The following is an 8437-nucleotide window of genomic DNA, read 5'->3' as shown; positions in this document are numbered from 1 at the left end:
CTGTTTGGACACCATATTGTATGTCAGTGAAACAATTATGGAATGTATTGGATACATAACCTTGTTTGTTTCTCACGCAAATAAATCTACAAAACACAGTCTTTGGATTGATCATTGAGCAAGCGCGTCTGGCAAATTAGTTTCCCCTACTCAGCCTCTCGGCTGACAAATCTTTTGGCTTTCAGTTTGTCGCCCACGACAGGTCAGGTGTAGCACTTTTAACCAGCACTTCTGAGTGCATAATTTGCTACATTTACATTCATCTACCTGCGCCCAACTTTTAGGCTGTGATAAACTGCAATCTATAATCCATGGTGGCTGGATCATTGATCTGAATGAGTGTTTTTTACTAAAAAGCTAGCTTTTTAATCTTTATGAAATCATTAGTTCATGATGATTGAATTGTGGAGACAGTATCTTGTTTTAAGCGATCTTTAAAAGTGTTAAATTGGGAAAAAGATTTCAAACTTCTTCAGTTAACTTGAATCTATCAGTGGCATCTGTTGGACTTGCCAAACTTCATACTCATTAAAAAAAAAGTGGCACCATCCTATTGTGCTGAATGTATTCGAAGGCTTGCTTGTCATTGCTGTTTGGAGTCTTAAGCCTACAGTTATGTTTACAGTTATGAAAGAGATTGGCATTTTCTAGAATAGTGACTGCCTTAAATTTCCACAACATAAATTCTGATATTATGTTGATAATATGTTGTATGAATGAAACAGCAGCCAATACATTTGTTTGTCATGCCATAAAATATAAGCAATAGGCACGTCAACCCTTATCCTATATAATACGGCAGAAAACATGGTTATTCTGATTGAAAAAGGAAATGTTTGGGGAAAAAAGTGGGAAAAAAAATTAAACCCTTAAAAATTCAACACAAATTCTTCATATTTATTCTGTAATATACTCAAGGCTGTCAGTCCTAAGAGAGGGGAATTGACTTTGGTTGATTATACTGACAATGACAAACCTGTTAGTAAACATTTTCCACAATTTTCTGTTAGATAAATTGCGAAATAAAAATTCTGCGTGTTTTTCACATCACATAAATTGTGTAATAATGTATAGTTATATAACAAAGATCAGTAGGGGTTCAAACATTTGATCAAACAGTGCTTGGAGAGTTCAAATATTTGAGGTGAAATTGCTGCTGTTTTGGATGGGGAGCTCTGAGAAGCTATAGATTTTCAAAATTCACACTCCAGAGGAGGCACAGTGTGTACAGCTGAATACGTCATTATTTAAACAACACAGTTCACCAAAGTCCACAAGACAGTTTGACCAAAGTATAGCACCATAAATGTACAAATAATACTTTGTTTAGCTAGCTGTTGTAGAGCCCTGCCAGATGTGGCAGACTGAATAATTTTTTTTCTCTCACGTAGTTGCAGATCTAAAGTGGGAGATAAAGGATATAATAAAATTGGAAGGTGCCAGGCTGATTGAAAAATAACTACCCAACACGTATTCAATCTATTCTGTATACAAAGATGAACATATATTTTGGTCTCAAGTTAAAAAGGAACATACACACTCAAATACAAAAAAATATATATTCTTTGAAAGCTTTTCACATAAGTTGACTAATTTTTCAACGGGTTTCAACTGTTATTTGAAGAAGTAGGCAGTATGATAATAACAGCTTAGTATTTCCTGTTCTCATGCGTTTACACCGCAGGGGTGGAAAAAAAACTTGATTTTGTTACATACTGTAATAATGTTTTTTTGTTTTTTTAAACAAATGTGACCCTGGATCACAAAACCAGTCTTAAGTAGCACGGGTATATTTGTGGCAACAGCCAACAAAACATTGTATGGGTAAAAATGATCAATTTTTCTTTTATGCCAAAAATCATCAGGATATTAAGTAAAGATCATGATCCATGAAGATATTTAGTAAATTTCGCACCTTAAATATATGAAAAAAATATTTTTGTGAGTGGATGCAGCACAATCGCCTATAGAAATGGACAACTTTAAAGGCGATTTTCTCAATATTTTGATTTTTCTGCACCCTCAGTTTCCAGATTTTCAAATACATTTACATTTACATTTAGTCATTTAGCAGACGCCTTTGTCCAAAGCGACTTACAAATTAGGACAAAATTCAGCGAGTCATCATAAAGAGGCAAAAGCAACAACAACGCAAGAAGTGCTCAAAATACGAAGTTCAGGTATTATTCAGAGTAGCATAAGCCTGATAAGTGATGTTTCAAAGGGAAAGGAATTTTTTTTTTTTTTTTTTTTTTTTTTCTATAAGGTTAAGTGCTCACGGAAGAGATTGGTTTTCAGCTGTCTTTTGAATGTTGTCAGGGATTCTGCATTCCGGATGAGGGTGGGGAGAGCGTTCCACCAGCATGGAACTGTGAATGAGAATGTTCTGGAAAGTGATTTTGTGGCTTTCTGTGATGGAACCACGAGACGTCGCTCGTTGACCGATCGTAGGTGTCTGGTAGGGATGTAGACTCGGAGGAGTGAGTGAAAGTAGGAGGGAGCTGAGCCTGTGATAGTTCTGTAAGCAAGCGTCAGTGCCTTGAACTTGATGCGAGCAGCGAGAGGTAGCCAGTGCAGAGAGGTGAACAGAGGAGTGACGTGGGCCCTCTTGGGCTCGTTGAAGACAAGACGAGCTGCAGCATTCTGGATCATCTGTAGGGGTTTGGTTGCACATGCTGGAAGTCCAGCCAGAAGAGCATTGCAGTAGTCAAGCCTAGAGATGACCAGGGCCTGGACGATAAGTTGTGTTGCATGCTCAGTTAGGAAAGGCCTGATTTTCCTGATGTTGTGCAGTGCAAACCTGCATGATCGAGCTGTCTTTGAAATGTGATCTGTGAAGGTCAGCTGGTCATCAAACGTTACTCCAAGATTTCTGACCGATCTTGATGGGGTGATTAATGATGACTCTAGCTGGATGGTGAAGTCGTGCTGTAGAGACGGATTGGCAGGGAGGACGAGAAGCTCAGTCTTTGCCAGGTTGAGCTGCAGGTGATGTTCCTTCATCCATGTGGAGATGTCCGCCAGACAGCTTGAGACCCGTGCAGCTACTGTGGGATCATCTGGTTGAAAGGAGAGGAAGAGCTGCGTGTCATCAGCATAGCAGTGGTAGGAAAAACCGTGTGCCTGTATGATGTGTCCCAGTGATGTGGTGTAGATGGAGAAGAGGAGGGGACCAAGAACTGAACCCTGGGGAACACCTGTGGTCAGCTGATGTGCTCTGGATACCTCACCTCTCCATGCGACCTTGAAGGACCTACCTGTGAGATAGGACTCAAACCAGTGGAGTGAAGTTCCTGTGATGCCCAGTGATGAGAGGGTGGACATAAGGATCTGATGATTCACCGTATCGAAGGCAGCAGACAGATCCAGGAGAATGAGGACTGAAGATTTAGAAGCAGCTTTTGCGATCCGTAGGGCTTCTGTGACTGACAGTAGTGCAGTCTCAGTTGAATGTCCTTTCTTGAAGCCAGATTGGTTGACATCCAGCTGGTTGTTTAGAGACAAGAAGGATGTTAGTTGGTTGAAGACAGCTCTTTCAAGTGTCTTCGCAATGAATGGTAGGAGAGAGATAGGTCTGTAATTCTCTACAAATGATGTGTTTAGCGTGGGTTTTTTGAGCAGTGGAGTAACCCGAGCCTGCTTGAATGCTGTAGGGAAGGTGCCAGTATGGAGGGATGAGTTGATGATGTGTGTGAGTGATGGTAGAAGTGTGGGAGAGATGGCTTGTAGAAGGTGTGAGGGGATGGGGGAGGGGAAATAGTTGTATCTATGCCAAATATTGTCATATCCTAACAAACCTAATATCAATGGAAAGATTATGTATTCAGCTTTCAGATGATGTATAAATCTCAATTTAAAAAAAAATACACATAAGACTGATTTTGTGGTCCAGGGTCACAAATGTAATATCACTCACTTTATTAATGTTTTTACTCTACATTTGTGGGTTTTATGAGGGATTCATATTTTTAAATATGTTTTTAAAAAATATCCTTTAAAAATACAAATATTTCTAACTTTCATTTTGAAGATAACATGGACACGTGCCATGGTTTAGTGGAAAGTTGATGCCATCTGCTAAAGAAAAAAGCATCACTCACCGACTCTTTTGCCATTTCCATGGTATACATCTTTTCACAAGTTTTTTATATTATGTAGATTTATGTTTAGATATTATAAAATCATTGTGTGTGTTTTCTCCATCGTGGATGTGTTGTGGTTTCATCCCTTTTTTGTATATGCTCTGCATTGTAACAGACATTTTTTGACAGAAAGTAATTTTTTGTAGTCTCCCATTGATTTCTATGGGTGATTTTGTGTCTGTGTGAGAGAGAGCATGAGTGTTCCACATTGTGGATGTGTTATAGTTTTGCTGCCACTTCATTTATGAGTAGTGTTCTGCATTGTGGCAGTGATTTTGGCACATTAACATACATTCAAAGTCATGAAATGACAAAGTCATCAAGTCTCATGCCATTTTGCTGAAGGGAACATGAACATCCAGCAATGTTCATTCCGGGTCACCCTATACCCCAACAGCGCATAAGGGTTAATCATATTAACACATAGCTGCTTTAAAATCAGTTTTTCTTCCTTTTCAGAGCCACATACTCACTAAAGGCTGTTCATAATTTAGACAGCAGGGACAGATATGTACAGTACGTTACTAAAAAATTAAGTTTAATGCTCCTTATCTCAGCACTGCTCAGCAGGGTTATTAAATACAGAAGAATTTCTCCCAGCAGATGAAGTTCTGTCAAAATAGACTATAAATAACTGATGCATGGTAATTTATATGTACATATGAAATTTTGATCAAAACTTCCAAGACTTCAAGGCTATTGGTTATTGTTTGCTTCTTAGCCTATTTTTATGAGCATTTTAAGTCAGTCCTGCACTGATTCTTTTTACCAACCCTTAAAAGAATACAAAAAAATAAAGAGCTTTGTCTCTACTTTGTCCACAATTTTAGTCCGCTTGATTAAACAACTTGTAAATGCAGCCTGTCTGAAAATTCCTCCCAATCTGTATGTTCTTTTTATTTTATATTATTTTTTAATTAAATAGAGCAATTATTTTTTTAAGCTTTAAGTGTTTGTAGACTGTCATACTCTTTTTAGTTTTTTTTTAGTTTTTTTTTTTGAAGTAGCTGATGCAAGCTGGTTTCAAATTAATTTTCTTATTCATCTTTGCTAAAGTTGCTGTTTTTTTGCAACCACTATGTCTTTTACAGAGAAGCCATTGTTCTCTCACCTCAAAGAACAGTCAAGGTGAAGGTGAAAATGAGTAAATACATGGATTGAACCTTGAATTATACATGCTATCCACATCAGATTGCTGTTAAGTATGATTAGAGGTCTCTGTCAGAACATGATTCAATGCAACGTTTAATTTCTGACATAAATATATAATAAAAAAAGGAAAAAGAAAAACATCTAATGTGCTGTCATATGCCAACCCTACTTAAACTTGAGCTTTTACACCTCATGTCTCACATGTCTTTTCACACAACAAGAGCACATTCACATTGGAAGTATTTTTCAATTAGGAAGCAAAATACAAATGCAGCCATTAAACTGCTTTTAAACAATAAATTAAGAGCACTGAAGAGGCTCAATAGGATTCTTCATGTTATATATTAACCCTAAAACAGGCAACATGAACCACGAGTTAGGCCTACATAGTTTTATCATTTATCACAGCCTGGTCTGTCTTAAGTATGCTGGTCACATGATTTACTTCAAGTTTTTTGTGATAAATTGGTCAGCCTGACCTAAATCCAACATGGCTACTGGTGGTGCAGGACATTCAGATTTTGAGGAAAGTAAATATATATTAATAGTGAAGTAAACTTAGGCATCACGCTAGCGGGACGGTGACAGTCAAGGGGTTAAATTATTTTAGCGAGCTCCTCACCTACTGGGTGGTGTCAGGTTTCTTGTTCCAAAATTTCTATTTTATTCCATTTTCCATTTTATTTCTCATGGAAGTTTTGAAAACAACTGTGTGGGTTTTATCACTTTATCACAGAATCTGAAGAGTTTTCTGGTATCTGCTACTTGCATCCTCTTTTCTCTCATTCCTTCTAACGTAAAATGAGCTAGGTGTGAAGCCTTGAAAGAAAATATCCAGTTTAAAATACTAAGATATAGTCACCTAGACATGCTAATATCAGTTTAACCTGTACATTTTATAATTTGTAAAAAAAAAAATTACCTCAAAATACAAAGATGGTCAAAATTAGGATTAATCCCTTTTTTATACCCTAAACAGGCAATGTGATTCCGGAGTCACATATATTTCAAAATGTGCTAAATAACATGAACAACATATTAATACATTTTCTTCTTCAGAACCTTAAGACAATGTTCACAATTAATGTTAGCAGTATTATTATTATTTTCCAGAAGAAAAGTAAGTTTATTACAATTAAATCCTAATCTAATCATGACAAACTATATATAGTTGGAAAGGTTTAAGACTCCTAAATAGATATTTTAGCCCTGTTTTTTTTTTTTTTTTGTTACAAATTAAGTAGGAACAGTAATAGATGAATTTATGACAAGAGTGCACCTCAAAAAATTTACATCATAACAGGAGTTCTGGCGTTTGTCACAAAAAGTCGACACACACACTTTTAATAATTGAAACTTTGGTTTTCATGCTAAAAGTTCATAATAAAACATATAATCTAGTATTTGTCAATAAAAAATTATAAAATAATTTTATCCTCTAAAAAGTATATAAATTATCCTCTAAAATATAATATTATCTTTTTTTATCACCTTTTTTAATTACGTCACATAAATTAGGTATCATTTGAAAGCTTACGAACTCAGAATTCATCCTGTGAAAACCGTTTTGAAATTGGACGTTGCGTTACCATAGAAACGGTACTCTAAATTCTTATATCTGGCTCCACCCCTTGGGCGTCATCATGTTTCATAATTTATGATCAAAACCTTTTCTAATCTTAACAAAATAGTGTCAGAAAGGTCTGAGTCTCAAGGTTCCATATTTTGTGACAGAAGTGATATTTGGACAGAAATGTATTAATTTGTTACGGCAGAATGCATACAATTAAATTCCATGGAATGTATGTCACCGGGTGGCTATTTATGGTATTACGCCTAAACAAAATCTCATGGGAACTTCAAGTTTTGTGATAACTTCAAATTTGGAACTCAACTTGGTTAGATATATGGCTTTGATTTTATATTAATTTTAGAGAAAAAAATATTTTGTAAAATACATTTTATATAAAAGAAAAATATTAAGTACAGTAAATTTGATTTACTGTAAATTTAAACTTCCATAACTTTTTCATACTTATTTTTTTTTGAAGTGCTTTCACTTCAACAATAATCTGCTGAGTGTTTTCTTTAAAACAAGACTTAGGTCTTAGATCTATATCCAAAAGCATTCTTGAATTACAACCATTTAAGTTTGAATAGTGCATTTTAATGTCCATTCTCAAAAAGGGGGGTGAGAGTTAAGGGGTTAAAGTACCATTTTTATGGTAACGCAAGTTTTCACAGACTGAATCTTGAGTTTGTAAGCTTTCGAATGATATATTTGTCAACATTAGATGAAGTATAGGATTTAATTGTTTTAAATATGCAGTGGCAAGTGAGCCAGTAACAGTTAACAGATTAATGACTTGGTCCTTTTTTTTATTACCCTAATCAGGCAACGTGAGTCACAACATAACTCATAAAATCCAAAATAATTCAAATATTAAAAAAAATATTTTGGATATGTTTTACTTAAGTCCAGATTATATAAAAAATGACATGAAATGATTTTTTGCTTATCATTTTCCACTCTTGCCTGTTTAAGGGTTAAATGTCACACTTGTTTATCCTGCATACGTGGCCTCGCCTTAAGATTTCACGAGGAAAGGAGCTTGCTTGCAAGATGTGACTACCGTTTAAATTATGCATGACCTCCCAATTTTAGCCATATAAAACACATACAACACACAACTATTTGGTTAGAGAATGGAATAGAATTTATAATATTGAAAGCACTGCATGTTAATGCACGGTAATGTGCATAAAACTGAGAGTGTATTCGTGCACATCTCATTTAAAAAATGAAATTTAATTATACCATGTGGGAATATGACATATCGAAGTTGCGGAAATATTCTTCTCAATATGATGTGAAAGATATGAGGGTTCCAGCATCATACAACAGGGCTAAAGCCACGCCTTAAGAAAAAATGTGCTTCCACTACTCCCATAGTGTATGATTGCAGAAAAAAAATTGATGTTTGTATTGAACATTTATGGAGCAATTTAAAAAAAAAAATCGTATACATTTATGAGGAGGGGGAGGAGGGGGGGGGGGCATAAATAGTATTTAGCATAAATACTTTAGCTAAAATAATATTTTTTTTTATTAATTATTATTATTATTTTTTTAATAATGTCTA

This window comes from Leuciscus leuciscus (genome assembly GCF_965113295.1).
Source record: "Leuciscus leuciscus genome assembly, chromosome: 5".
Classification (NCBI taxonomy): Eukaryota; Metazoa; Chordata; class Actinopteri; order Cypriniformes; family Leuciscidae; genus Leuciscus; species Leuciscus leuciscus.
Note: the sequence above shows the minus strand (reverse complement) of the source record.